The sequence below is a fragment of the Labeo rohita genome, chromosome 15 (genome assembly GCF_022985175.1).
Source record: "Labeo rohita strain BAU-BD-2019 chromosome 15, IGBB_LRoh.1.0, whole genome shotgun sequence".
Classification (NCBI taxonomy): domain Eukaryota; kingdom Metazoa; phylum Chordata; class Actinopteri; order Cypriniformes; family Cyprinidae; genus Labeo; species Labeo rohita.
In genome coordinates this window covers 37,285,978-37,301,953 of record NC_066883.1, presented here as the reverse complement: position 1 = coordinate 37,301,953, position 15,976 = coordinate 37,285,978, and the positions used below count along the sequence as shown (strand labels likewise).

The following is a 15,976-nucleotide window of genomic DNA, read 5'->3' as shown; positions in this document are numbered from 1 at the left end:
TACGATACAAATAACAATTTAATATAACTCTTAGTAGGAACAGGCAGGAACAGGCAGGAACAGAACGATAATCCACACACATCCAAATAACGTCAAGGACCGACAGCAAACTCAAATCACAAGCAGACTTATAAAGGGTGGTGATTAAGACACAGACAGGTGTAGTAAATAAACTAATCAGGACAAAATGAGGACAGGAAGAACCAAATATGGGCACAATGGGAAAAACAAACATAAACAGTCCAAATGGCACACAGAACTCTGACATTACTCCCCCCTCCCGGAAGGCGCGACCTCGCGGCGTGGAAAGGGAGTGAAAATAATAAAGTCATTGTGGGAGGAGGCTCTGGTGGCGGACGGTCTTCCGGGAGGAGGACAATAAACAAAGTCCAGGGTGGTGACGACGGAGGGAGGAGCCAGGGAGAACTCAGGAGGGACCCGGAGCAGGAGGAGCCATGCGAGACCCAGACCACAGCCATCATGACGACCCACGGTGGAGCCGACGGAGGGAGGAGCCATGGTGGAGAAAAGGCTGACGACTCCAGGGGGCGACCGACGGAGGCGGAGCCGCTGGCGGAGGAGCTGGCGGAGGAGCCCGAGCGGAGACGGAGAGCCGAAGATCCAGGGCGACACCGAGGATCCGGAGGGCCAAGGCGGAGCCCTGGGCTCTGGCGACCGAGGCGTAGGCGGAGATCCGAAGGTCCGCGGCGGAGCCGGAGCGACAGAGGATGGAGGCTGTGCCAGAGGGAGGAAGGAGGTCCACAGAGCCGGTGGGACGGAGTGACGAGGCGCAGCCGTAGGAACAGAGTCCTGAGGTGATGAAGGGCCGACGACCGACCAGGGCGGAGCCGGAAAGACGAGGGAGCCCGGTGGAGCTGGTGGACCGATGGGCGACGATGGAGACGAGGGCGCTGAGAGCCGTGGTGAAGCCGCAGGGTCGGAGGGCCGAGGCGGAGTTCTGGACTCTGAGGCTGGAGGCGGAGATGAGGGATCCTCCAGCCCTGACGCCGATGGAAGCTGGCAGACCCGCGGCGCACCCACTGCACAGGTGGTGGGCTGAGGGTGAGCAGAGGGGCTGTCAGGGGACAGCGGTGAGCAGACAGATGTTGACATAGGCAGAAGAGGGAGGGTGGGTGGGGATTCCATACAGGCAGGCATAACGAGACAGGTAGATACTTCTGTAAAGAAGTCTATTAAATCCCCAGAGTTATTCTCTAGATCTTCCGTAGAAAAGTCAATCAAGTCCCCAGAGTTATCCTCTAGATCTTCCGTAAAAAGTCAATCAAGTCCCCAGAGTTATCATCCAGCTCACCCCCAGCAGTGGTGCAGTGGGCAGGGCTCTCCATAGCCCTCACTTGCTCCATCTTGCACTCCCCCGTCATGGTAGATGTAGCCGGCTCTCGCACCTGATCGGATGTGTAGGGCTCTGGCTCTGTGGCGATCTTTAGCTCTGTCGCTCGTGGCTCTGGCTCGTCATCCGCGGTGGGCTCGGGCTCAAACTCCGCGTGTCGGGGTGCTGGTTGGCTGGGCTCTGGGTCTTGAGTGGGGCTGGTGTCATCCTCCGCGGTCAACGAAGATCTACAGGACACCAGCACCCACTCCATGTAGTCGGCGAAGCTCTCTCGTGGACCCTCCCCCGGACAGCTGCGCTTTCGTGGCGATGTTCAGTCCTGCACGGTAAAATGTGCAAAGGCTGCTGTCCGGGAAGTGTGTGAGTGGTACGAGGTGGACAAAGTCTCTAGTGTGGTCCACGAGAGAGCGATTCCCCTGCTCCAGGAGAAGGAGGAGGACAGCAGGGTTATCCATAACAAAAAAACAAAAAAAACAAACACTGAGAAAAAAAACGGAAAAAATAAAGCAGGGAAACGCCGGGGATAAACTGTAGGGTCGGTCCTTCTGTCACGGTAAGTGCTGGATAGATGAGTCGAGAGACGAGATACGATACAAATAACAATTTAATATAACTCTTAGCAGGAACAGGCAGGAACAGGCAGGAACAGAACGATAATCCACACACATCCAAATAACGTCAAGGACCGACAGCAAACTCAAATCACAAGCAGACTTATAAAGGGTGGTGATTAAGACACAGACAGGTGTAGTAAATAAACTAATCAGGACAAAATGAGGACAGGAAGAACCAAATATGGGCACAATGGGAAAAACAAACATAAACAGTCCAAATGGCACACAGAACTCTGACATAAACCCACTTCAGTTCAGATTTTCAGCAAAGTCATTTTGCTTCTCAAGTTAATGTATCTTGATTTAAGAATGTTTAGACATTTGTACTGGAAAATGACACAAATGCTGAAGAAGAAAGCTAAATAGTGTTTGTGGGCAAAATTTGAGCTATTAAGTTGTAAACTGATTTTAAAAAGTAAAGGAGATCTATAAGATTCCCTAGACATTTACATTTAGAAAGCATGCAGACATATTGTGTTCCCTTTGATTTATTGCTTATATGTTCTTGACTTGTTCGTGAAGGTTTTAAACCTTCATAAAACCTGCAGAAACCCTGTATTTACCAGATGAAACTAGATTAAAATCTTGCAATCCATCCTATTTGTACACAGAATCAGCCGTTCAATTAAATGTCAAAATGTAGCTGCAACAGGAAGCGTGTTTGCCACAAATGTGAATCATGTGTCAGGAAACTATGCTGAAAGCCGCAGTGTGTTTGCGAGGTGTGTGGTCTTGTTTGACTATAGATGATTCAGCATCACTCGCTGCGTTTCTCAGTTTTGAATGACAGGCGGACTTGTTTTAAAAAGAAACGTGCCAGTTTTCCATAGCAGCTCCAGTCTGCTGCAGAGCAGCTGCTCGACTATGTACAAACACACAGATTCCCTTCAGGACTTCACACTTTTTGGAGGTGTACTATAAATAAGTAAATATGAAAGATAAGTGAAATGTTGCCATGTTTTTTTTAATTATGAAGAGTTGGACCTGAGGAACCGACATACGGTGCAATCAAGTGAATGTTAATCTGTGCCACCAGGCTCTGCATTCACACAGTGACTTAATTAAAAAGCATCTTCATTATGGATTGGATGCAGGTGCAGAACCAGCGCGGTTTTTCTTTTCTGATAGATACAAAAACCCTGCAGGAACTCTTCACCTTTTCAGCAATTGAAAAGCGTTGCTCTCGGGAGCAATTCAGGAATCAGGACAACGTGGAGACATTTTAAGCAATGAAGTGAAATGTGGCGTCTTTGGCTCCTTAATAAAAGTACTAATTTAATTTTACTCTTTAATTTGTTGTTTAAACTAAGCACATTCTTTACTTTTATAATTAAAATGATTAAAATTTAGTACATGTTAGTGTTATACTATATATAATATATAATATCACAGTTTTTGTTAATATTTTGAATTAGTTTTGATTTTTATATTTTTCAGTTTTTGTACGTTTATATATATATAGACATTTTAGTAATAATAAAGATTACAAATTATATATATATATATATATATATATATATAATTTGTAATCTTTATTATTACTAAAATGTCTATATTTCATTAGACACAACACTTTTATGTCAGTTTTAAGTGTTAGTTGTTTTAGTTCATCAAGTTAAAATTATTTTAATTTTAAATAATTTATTAAATAATATATATTATATATTTTTATTTATTTTTAATTTTTAATTTTGCATATTTTCAGTTAATGGTTACCTTATTTTAAGGTAAAAAAAGAAAAAAAAAACTTGTTTCATTAATTAAAGATGCATTAAATTGATCAAAAGTTACAGTAAAGATCAAAAGACAGTAATGTTCCGAAATATTTCTATTTTAATTAAACGCTGTTCTTTTGAACTTTGTTCATCAAAGAATCCTAAAAAATAAAATGTATCTCAGTTTCCACAAAAATTTGAAGCATCACAACTGTTTTCAACATTGAAAATAATCAGAAATGTTTCTTAAGCAGCAAATCAGTGTATTAGAATGACTGGAGTAATGATGCTGTAAATTCAGCTTTGATCACAAAAATAAATTGCATTTTACAATATATTCAAACGCAAAACAGTTATTTTAAATAGTAAAAATATTTCACATTTTACCTGTATTTTTGACCAAATAAATGCAGCTTTGGTTAGCAGAAGAGGCATTCAATAAAAAACATTTTTTTTTAATAAAGTCTCACAAATTTTAAACTTTTGACCCCTAGTGTATATGCAGAAGTTCAACTCATGTCTAAGCAGCTGAATGCATGTCTTCAAAGAATGATGTTATTATACTAAACTGTTATTGAGTAGAATCTGCTGTTGAAGGGAATCTATTGTCTGTGTATTGAGCCGTCGCTGTCCAAGGTCCTGAATGTGGCAAAGGAGCAGGAGCTCTCCATGGTGCTGACATTAAAAGCAGCCTCAGAAAGACTTGCATTGCTTTAGTTATGCCAAATCCTCTGTGCTTTGATAAAGAAAGGTTGCATTGAGTTTTGATTGTCAGTTCAGTGGATTGTGATCCATGCATACATTTACACCCATATTGTGTTTGTTGGTGGAGTGTTAAATAAATAAAAGTGCATGCATAGATAAACGAATTAATACATTTTATAAATACATTTACTTTTATCTGCCACTGCTCCATCGAACAAATACAATGATTTATTTCATAAAATGTATCAAAATCCTAAATCTTTGTTCATATCCAGGTTTTCAGCTGGTGACTTTTGTTCCCACTGTATGCTTGTGAAGGTCATTTATCCCTTATGTTCTTTGTCTGGTAACCCAGCTGTGAACTATTCATGAATTTCTGTAATACTATTTTTCTGAAAAGAGTCTTGGCATCAGCACGAGCATGTCAGCGGATGCAAACTAATGCTTGCTCCTTTCTCTCCCATGCACATTCTCCCTCTATCAGCTCATCTCTTTCCCACTCTCCAGCCCTGTGTGAGGCCTAGATATGTCTCCACATCTGTGCATCCCTGCTGCGCCGCCGTGGCGTTTGAGTGACGGGAGAACAGCGCGTTTCTGCATTAGCCACAAAACTCAGCAAAATCTCCCATTCCTCCTCCGTCTGGAGAAAACAGCGTCCTGTTCTTGTGCACTTGTATTCTGCACACGCAACAGGCAGCGGTCTGTCCTCAACACGTCAGTGCAATTTTCAGCTCCTTACCTGATTTTAGCGCCGCAGGATTTGAGAAACAAGATGGGTGTGAAATGCATGCATGTGTAACAGTGCATTGAAGTGACAATGAAAATTCAGTGCACTACAGAATTTAGTAATTGATTATCATTGCTATAATAAAACACAGTATGTCGCTTGACAGTTGTTTATCCAAAGTACATTTCTTGAAAAATTCCAATCTACTTCTGGCCAAAACTTATTGTAGTGACAGAGAGCATTATTTTAGTATCATGCATATACTATTATAGTTTTGGTTCATATTTTAACCCTTTAACTGTCACTCCCATTTTTTAACACAGACATAAAAATGCACTATCCAGACTTATATTTTTATAATTTATGAATGAAAACATTTTGTAATATGATTTTGATGTACATTTTCCGTGGTAATGCAATGTCTGATTTTAAAATGGCTTTAAAAGGATGAATTTTGAGATTTTAGGTTTTGAACTGATATATAATTTCTTCTGATATCTAAAGCGTGATAGGGAAAAAGGAAACGAAGAAAGTCTTTTGTGACAAAGCTCAGAACTCATGTTATGATGTAGATTTTTTTTTAAGTTGCACTCTTGACATATATTAATCTATTACTTTTCCTACATAAATTGTAACAAAAATATGGTAAAATATCTATTTTCGGAGTCTTGGACCTTTCCAACAATGTATAATTTGTCACGATTAGATTAGGATTTATTTGTAATATGGTGAAGTAAACTTTGGTGTCCCACAGAGGGGACAGTGACATTTTAAAAGTTTAATATATATATATATATATATATATATATATATTTTTTTTTTTTTTTAACTAAAAAAAAAGCTTTTGAGCTTTGTGAGCTTTTTTCAGTTTCAGTTTTTAAATACAACACATGATTTTTCATGATGCGTCTTGGTAATTTGCATTTAATTATTAAGGAAGCCCTGGCAAACTCTAATCTTTTACACAGCCAGAATCAAACCATAACACATGCATTTTAATACTTCTTCACCTCAGCTCATCATGCATGGCCTTAACTATCCTTATGATGCTGATGTAATATTAACCAGCAGCGTCTCACCAGTTGTCTTTGAAGTCGAGGTATACTTTCATTAAAAAATTCTCTCACGACTCGCTCGGGATTTGCGTTTAGAGAGCAAAAAACCCTCTGAAGACTCAGAGCCCACATGAATGTCCTCACATTATAAGAGTCAAACATAAGAACAATCCAAATATGACCTGCTTTACTGTTCTAAACTCGATCATTCATCCGACTGCACCAACTTAAGATGATAAATACTGATTAATTGTTGGTGTAATACTTTACTCAGCATATGCACAAGGCTAACCTAAAATGACTTTGGCTGATAGTTGACATCTAAATACAATAGGCTATTTGGAGTGCTGGCTCTCATTGTGACAACTTGCCCCAATGGTAAGGAGAGCTGTGAAATATATAGGGCATGTTGTCACACGTTTTCTCCTCCCAGTAATGGTAGAAATGTTCAGTAGCTTTTCAAGTCTATAAAAATGGCTTCAAACTCCAATCCTACCTAGAGAAGTGTGACAGCTCCCATTCCCTTCTTTAGTGGTAATGCATTATAGCGAGAACATAAGATAAAAAGGTGCATCAGTGTTGACAACGTGGTAGTGATCATACCTGCTGCTCAGAACTGTGTCTGTTTTAGGCAGGTGAAGTTGTAGGTGATGTCGGTGGTGAAATTCCGCTATTGGCACGTGTGCAAATCCATCTCGCATGCTCTCGCGCACTACAGACAGAGCAGTGTTGTCTCGAGCTCGCCGTGAGCGGACTGTTACCGAGGCTCCTGACGGCGGAGGGAGGGACACGCAGTCCGGATGCTCCTTCATGAGGAGTAAAGCAATACATCAGCGACTCCAATGCGGTGCCAAATGTTTCTAATTCGGTTTCTGCGTCCGTTTCCCGCAGGATGCCGTTTGGTAAAAAATGCGCATATGAAATAAACGTGGGTGGGATCCCTTCGGCGTTGGCCACTGGATCTATCACAGCGAAAGTAACGGTAAAACGCGGATGTGCATTCGGAGAAAGGCTGGAAAATAGATCTGTATGCCGGATGGAAGATTTCTGAGGGAGATTTCCGCGCCGGTGTGAATAGACGCTCTGTCCTTGGCGTCTTTTTCCCGCCTTCTGATTGGATTGTATCAACGTTTCTTCTCAGATGGTCTTATTTTTGTGTTCACCCACTTTAAACACGACGATATCGTACTGTTTTTACCTCTCTCAATAGTGCCATGTTTCTCTGAGGCGATCCGACGTGAGGCGAAAAGTCTGACTGGTCCTCTTTCAGAAGTAAACCATCAACATTTCTGGATTCTTCGACCATTTTTCATTCTTAGTGTGTTTTGGAAAGCATTCACGTTTTGGATTAATTCTGCGCTAAACGGAAAGTCTGTTTGGGGATTTCAAAAAAAAGATCGTTTGAATCGAGTCAGCCGTTGGAATGAAAAACCGTTAAAGATTTCGCGGCAAATTTGGATGCGTTTTCCTCGTCTGTATTAATACATCTTTCGTTATATATATATATATCACACAATACATTTATCCCTGTGAGCATATTGGTACGAGACTCTGGACCCAGAGGAGGTGATTTAGACATCATCTATCTCAAGATCCCGGACATTTCTGTGCTGCTCTGAACTTGAGGCGTTTGGATGCTCCAGGACGGAGGTAAAGCACTTATTACTTTCCTTCTTAAGGATTTAAAACGCCATCAAAACACTGATTCAGTGCTTATTTGCGTTCAGTTTGGAGATTGTGATTAGCTTACAGGCGAACGCCAGTTTGGCGTTTAATAAATCAAACGTTAGAGGTCAAATAATGAGCTATTGTTTGATTGTGAGGCGATGCCTTGACATAATTATACAATCTGGAAGACATATTCGTGTTTTAGTGTATTTGCTTTGGTTACTCAATGCGCATCGTAGGATTTAACGGACGAACGACGTTTTGATGAAAATAACTTATGGGATTTGTCATTACTGTTGTTGCCGGTCAGAAAATGTTGATTGATCTTTCTCTTGATGGCGGATCTTTGAAGATTCCTCTAGTCATTAAACTTCCCCTTTCACATTTAAATGCTAGTGTTTGGAAATGGGACGCCATGGGTTATGTAAAGGTTTGCTGGAGAGCCTGTAAGTTGCGCTTTTGAACGCTTCCTTTAGTAGGACAGAGGGAGATTGTTGGGTTTATCGGTAACGCGGAGATTTCGGGCGGTGTGAAATCACACTAAAACCGATTTGAGAGATGAGATGAACGCAGCGGGTCCGGTACCGCAGTCCAGATTGAGTCCCGGAGCTCGCGGTGCTGTTATTGGGGTGTGTCTGTCTGCGGCTGGGAGCGCGAGTGGAGCAGCGGCCGCTGGGGGCCACTGGCACATAACTCACTCACACACACGCACACACTCACAGCCTACACAAATTACACATAAGAACGAATAGAATTAGTATTCTAATATAAATGAAATGTGTGAATGCATTAGATAAACAACATACCAAAGCAAGCTGTTAATTGCTTCTTCCGTGAGTTTACACTCTCAAGCATAAAACTTCCAAAATTGGGGTTTCATTGTGATTCGGTGGAAGAACCATTTTTGGTTCCCCAAGAACATTTCAGCAAGCAGTTCTTAAAAGAACATTTTTTTCCACTATAAAGAACCTTTTGTGTGCCATGGTTGTTAAAGGCTCTCTGTTGAACTAAATGCACCATTATTTTTTAAATGCACCATTATTTTTTATTTTTTTAAAAGTGAAATGCCATTTTGGGTTGCTTAATATTTTAATTAGCAGTTCTTAAAAGAAACATTTTTAGTAACCTTGATTAACCTTTCCACTATAAAGAGATTTTTGTGCAATGGAAATGTTCCATGTTAAAGGTTCTTTATGGAAATTAAAATGTCAGTGCATTAGATAACAAAATGCCAAACCAAGTCATTATTTACTGCTTCTATACGTTTACACTGTTAAGCATAAAGGTTCCAAATGGGGGTTTCATAGTGATTTTTGTAATCATCTTGATTAACCTTATTCCATTATAAAGAGATTTTTGTGCAATGGAAATGTTCTGTATATGTTAAAGGTTCTTCATGGAACTGAAAATGCCAATGCATTACATAACAAAATGCCAAACCAAGTCATTATTTACTGCTTCCACAAGTTTACACTCTTAATCATAAAACTTCCAAATGGGGGTTTCAAAGTGATTCAATAGAAGATCCATTTTTGGTTCCTCAAAGAACCTTTCAGTGAGCAAAAATAACTTTTTTCCACTATAAAGAACCTTTTGTGCAATGGAAAGCTCCCATGGATGTTAAAGGCTCTCTGTGGAACTAAATATACCAAAAAAAGCTTTATTTTTTTAAAGCGAAATGCCATTTTGGGTTCTGTAAAGAATTTTTCAGTTAACAGTTCTTAAAAGAACCATGCATTTTTAATCATCTTGATGTACGTTATTCCATTTATATATGTTATAGGTTCCATATACACTACCGTTCAAAAGTTTGGGGTCAGTACATTTTTATTGTTTCTTTTTTTTTTTTTTAAGAAATTAATACTTTTATTCACCAAGGATGTATTAAGTTAATAATTAAACGTTTATTAAAAGTTCATAATAAATAATTTACATTGTTATAAAATATTTATATTTTGAATAAACACTGTACTTTTTAAACTTGTTATTCATGAAAGAATCCTGAAAAAAAAAAAAACACAGGTTCCAAAAAATATTTGGCAGCACAACTGTTGATATTATCCAACATTGATCATTCTAATAATAAATCCGCATATTAGAATGATTTCTGAAGGATCATGTGACACTTAAGACTGGAGTAACAGCTGATAAAAATTCAGCTTTTCATCACAGGAATAAATTCTATTTTAAAGTATGTTAAAATAAAAAACATTATTTTATATTGTAAAAACATTTTGCAATATTACTGTTTTTTTTTCTATATTTTCAATCAAATAAATGCAGCCTTGATGAGCATAAGAGACTTCTTTAAAGACTATTACAAGTCTTGCTGACCCCAAACTTTTGAACGGTAGTGTATATGTTAAAGGTTCTTCATGGAACTGAAAATGCCAATGCATAAGATAACAAATGCCAAACCAAGTCTTTATTTGCTGCTTCTACACATTTACACTCTCAAGCATAAAACTTCCAAAATTGGGGTTTCATAGAGCAAAAGAACCATTTTTGGTTCCTAAAAGAACCTTTCTTAAAAGAACCTTTTTTTTTAGTCTGAAGAACCTTTTGTTCAATGGAAAGCTTGCATGGATGTTAAAGGCTCTTTGTGGAACCAAATATGCTTTTAAATATGCTTTATTTGTAAGAGTGAAAGCCATTTTGGGTTCCCCAAAGATTCTTCAGTTAACAGTTCTTAAAATTACCATTTTTATTCCTCTTGATAAACTTATTTCATTATAAAGCCATTTTTGTACAATGCAACTGTTCCATAAATGTTAAAGGTTCTTCATAGAACTGAAAATGCCAATGCATTAGATAACAAAATGCCAAACCAAGTCATTATTTACTGCTTCCACAAGTTTACACTCTCAAGCATGAAACGTCCAAATGGAGGTTTCATAGTGATTCAATAGAACCATGTTTGGTCCCCCAAAGAACCTTTCTTAAAAAAAGCATTTTTTTCCTTCTTAGTCTGAAGAACCCTTTTCCACGATAAAGAACCTTTTGTGCAATGGTAAGATCCCATGGATGTTAAAGGTTCTTTGTGGAAACAAATATGCTAATAAGGATGCTTTATTTGTAAGAAGATTTTATCTTTCAGTTAACAGTTCTTAAAAGAATCATTTTGAATCATCTAAAGAACCTTTTTCCATTATAAAGAGCCTTTTATGCAATGGAAATGTCCTATGGATGTTAAAGGTTATACAAGGAACTATAAATGCCAATAAAGCCCCACTTTGAGCCAGTTTCTGCAGTGGTGCAGAATTTGGCTCAAACCCTGATCAAACTCACTTACCTTTTGATTTTCTAGGGATCCTAAAGACCTTGAGGTTGTGTATGTGTGTGTTTGATTAGGGCTGGAGCTAAACTCTGCAGGGCACAATTTTGAGGAACCCTGCACTAGAGTGTGTCATGGTATGCCGTAACTAAGTCCTTGTGGAGCTGAAATGAATATTGATGCAATATCTCAGCTGTGTTGTAGAGTAGCTGTGTTTCTTTGCTCAGCTCGATGTCTGTGAACTATTAAAAAGCGCCCAATAGAGTGACTGTTAACTTCTGTAGTTTGATCTTCAAATCAGAATTTATATAGAGACCAACAGGCACTGAAAGTAAAAACGCAATTTATTTTCTCTACAGATACTGTAAATTGATTTTTGAAACAACCATGAGCTCTGAGGTTTTGATGTTTCTGTAGAAGCCACAAGTTTGAGTGATTTCAACATTTAAAAAAAAAAAAAAAAAAAAAAAAAAAAAGTTTTTTTGGTGAAGAACTATTACTAATAACCTTGAAGAGAGCTTGACTAATCAGACAAAACAGTGTTACCATGTGAGTCATTCTCCATTCACTTTTAAACTATTTGACTTTTATATTTAATATTTTGCAGTAAACGTACAGTAAATATAACACTTTACAATTAATCTTAACATTAACTAAAAAATAGTTCATTGTAACTAATGTTAGCCAATGCAACCTTACTGCAAAGTGTTGTTTTTATACTTAAAATCAGAGCATTTTTATATTTTAATGTCATTTTTTTATTAGATTGCATCATTCGCAGTGCATCATGGGATAGTGGTTCATTAAATCATAAAAGTACACAGTCTAGCTTTTGTCTTTTTCCAATGTTCTTACAATTTTGCTCCAAATCAAACATTGTAATGTTGTGATTCATCTCACAGTCTGTTGGTTCAAGGCTTAGATCTCGTTATTTAAGATTTTTTAAACCCCTGTGGAGATAATGAATGGGAAGAATACTTTAGTAAACAAGGCCACTGAAAAAGTCCGAGCTTATCGATAAACCAATTAAAATATCCCGTTCTCCAAATAAATGGCTTTGTCCGAATCTAAAAAGCTTAATAAATAAATAAATAAAGAAATAAAAGAAATAAAAACTATATGTATCTGTGTATGTGTGTGTGTGTATAATTAAAATCTAAATAATTTTTGCATGAAATTTACAGCAAATACATCCAGCACATATTTTATTAAATAACTCTGACATAAGACACGCCCACCACAAACTTAGAGCCAATCACAGGACATCTGTCAGGCTGTCAGTGACACATGACCAATCTGTTGCACTCTCTAACCTCAGATGTGTTTTTATTTTATTTTATAAAGTCACACAATAATGAACTGGCTTCATTTTTTCTGTAAAATGTGTTTTATCTTGATTTTGGGCTGAAATATTCCCACACATTTTACTGCGAGATGAAAAGTCTCAGTATTTGAGTTCTGTTTAACCCTTAAAGACCTAGAACATTTTCGGGGCGCCTGAAATGCCTGCACTTTTCTTTGTTTTTTCAGACCTATTCTAGCAGTCAGCATCAAGTGCTATGTATCATTGTAAACAGGAGAACCTGAAGTTTCAGACTAGCTAATTTAAAGTCCCAATTTTCCTTTTGTCTTCTCTAAGAATGAATGAATTTCCAAAATTTTAAGAAAATCGCAAACAACAATTAGAGGTTTTTTTTACTGTGTACTCAAATGGAAACTTATGAAGTTTGGATTTTTTTCTTTAGAAAGTTGTATTTGGGTGTTTTACACTTCTGAAATAAAATTTTATGTACATATAACATTCCCCAAGCAAGTTAGAGCCATTTATTACAATATTGTTATAGGCGCTTTTCAGTGAAAAACAGGTCTATTTAGTTTGTTGACAATATAGATGTGTTAAAAAATGTTTAGGAAGTAAAGTAAATGGAAACACAGTAATAAAAAACAGTTTGCAAACAATTGCACAAATGATCTTGTGCAACAAATATACAAACAGTGCAAATGATTCACAAGCTACACACAAAATAAGAGAAAAATATACAGAATAGAAAAAAAAATCTGCAAATGATCTTTAGAAATTATATAAGAAGAATTACCATAATATAACAGCCAAATGGATCGCCCCGCGTATTTGCTATCTGCATAGCCACGTGAAAACATAAATTCCAGTGCGTTATCCGAGGTCTACCGCTGTTTCATTCTTGTTTTTGTTTTGTTTTGTTTTATGTCAAAGTGCTCTGTTGTGTGTTTTTCTGTGCTTTTTCAGAGAGTGCTGTCATGCAAATGTGTTATTTTGTGTTTGAAACATGCTAACCAGTGGTTCAAAAGTCCAAAAACTGTTTATTGTTTGAATAGATGACAGTTTGAACCAATCTGGGCACGGGGGTGGGACTAAGCGTCAACAGTCGTTCCTGCTTGGCTGAGAGGAAGGAAATGAAAGAAAGCGGAGAATCTCAGCTTTGCCATACTTTTTAAAGCATTCGGTTTGGATGAGCGGTTCAAAAGTTATTAAAAATATTTAAAAAGGTGATCTAACATCAGCCTCTCCACCCGGCGTCTGACACGAAAGCAAGAAGGTATATATATATTAGGGGTGTAACGATACATGTATTCGTCCAAACCGCCACGGTACGGGCATCTCGGTTCAGTGCATGATGCTTTACAACGAATACAGGCAATTCACCCTCAATCCAGAAGGGGGCGCCCGCAATAATGCAACTCTGATAACAGAAGAACAGCGAATGCCAGGAGTTGCGCACTTGAAAACAAAGCCCACTAGACAGTGATCATGTGCTGATTCTGAACGCGTCTCTCACTGGAAAAGGAGTATAACGTTACTTTAAGTTACTTTAACTGTGTGACACATAACGTTACGTTATGTGTCACACAGTTTTTTCCCCTTAAGTATTTATTCCATGTATATATGTACTGCAGATTTTTATGGCCTATATATGACATTAATTTGACATATTATTTAGTATTTTCACATGTAGGTGAATTTTTTTTTTAATTTGTACTACTGTCTTTAAAGTAAATGAAAAGAAACCTAGCACAGTAGATTTGTTTTTTTTCTGTTGTACTGTAGTTGTATCGAACCGTGACCCTCGAACCGAGGTACATACCGAGCCGTGACATCTGTGTACCGTTACACCCCTAATACATATATACATATATATATATATATATGTTTATATACTACCGTTCAAAAGTTTGGGGTCAGTAAGACTTGTAATAGTCTTTAAAGAAGTCTCTTATGCTCATCAAGGCTGCATTTATTTGATTAAAAATATAGAAAATGTTTTTACAATATAAAATAATGTTTTTTATTTTAACATACTTTAAAATATAATTTATTCCTGTGATGAAAAGCTGATTTTTTATCAGCTGTTACTCCAGTCTTAAGTGTCACATGATCCTTCAGAAATCATTCTAATATGCGGATTTATTATTAGAATGATCAATGTTGGATAATATCAACAGTTGTGCTGCCAAATATTTTTTGGAACCTGCGATTTTTTTTTTTTTTTTTTTTTTTCAGGATTCTTTCATGAATAACAAGTTTAAAAAGTACAGTGTTTATTCAAAATATAAATATTTTATAACAATGTAAATTATTTATTATTAACTTTTAATAAACTTTTAATTATTAACTTAATACATCCTTGGTGAATAAAAGTATTAATTTCTTTAAAAAAAAAAAAAAAAAAAAAAAAAAAAGAAACAATAAAAATGTACTGACCCCAAACTTTTGAACGGTAGTGTATATATATATATATATATATATGAAAACAATGAAAGTTAAATTGTGAATGTGTGTGTTGGTCATTGGGCATTAGTCGCTCAGGTCTCATCAGTCAGTCTTTCTACCCACCAGTTTTCAGTTTGTTTTTACAAATAACATGCCTGAGTCAGTATTACTCACCCAGCAGCAGCACACGTCCGTTCTCTGGTGACTCTTTCCTGTAACCCAGCATGAGGAATGATGTGCTCTATTATTGTAATACTATAATTACCATGTAAACAGAAGCCTGATGAAATGTGCCATTTGTTCAGTCGCCACCGAATCTCGCTGAGCAACGATCATGTGACATATAACCGGATTGTGATTGGTTGCCAGTCCAGAACCGCAACAGATGGATTCGGCGGTTCTACAGCTGTGGCACGAGATTCGGCAAGATCTCCCGTGGATCAAACTAATCCACATTCTTCTAAACTGCATCAGACGAGATTAGCGACAGCTGGATTATTTAAAGCGATCTAACCCGTGCTTTGGTCCCCGTCCTGTTACTGGATCCTCACGGGACGGGTGCCGCTCTGCAGGTAGTAAATGGTTTATGCTGATGATATGGATTATCCCGTTCACAGGCGTGCATATTAGATTTAGTTTAATGATAAGTGGAACGCTCTGGGCTGGTTTCGAAAAAGGATAATTTTATTCCGCTTGCGTTACGCAAACAGCCCCTGGGCTTAATAACGCCGATTGTGTTCCCATCATGTTTAATTCAGACGCTGCATGTTTTTGCCATGTCTCCTGGTCTACCGCCATTCAGCAGCTCGTCTGAGTGCTATGGAGTTTAACCGAGCATTAACGTATCATAGAGACTAATGGAGTTGCTGGTTGGCTTGCGTCATTTCTTTCAGGTTTGGGCCTAATTAAGCCGTTCCTGCTTAGTGTCAGACGGCGGGTGGAGAGGCTGATGTTAGATCACGTCTTAATGAGCACCTGAATCATTACAGTCCGTGTACTGATGATTTGAATTGAAAATTCAGACAAATATAGAAACTTTTCTCTTATGTCTCATCTGCAGTGAACTGAGTAAATTTGACTTGAACACAACTCAAATATGAAGCCTTTTCATCTCGCAGT

The 15,976-nt window shown here is 37.9% G+C and overlaps 1 protein-coding gene across 1 annotated transcript in view; it reads left to right on the top strand.

The window, feature by feature from the left end:
- Nucleotides 1–6,724: 6,724 nt before the first annotated feature.
- lrfn1 (leucine rich repeat and fibronectin type III domain containing 1) overlaps nt 6,725–15,976 on the top strand; it is a 216,964-nt gene continuing 207,712 nt past the window's right edge. The window contains exon 1 of the mRNA XM_051129174.1: nt 6,725–7,817. The gene's annotated coding sequence lies outside the window, so the exon portion shown is untranslated. The remainder of the gene's footprint in view (nt 7,818–15,976) is intronic.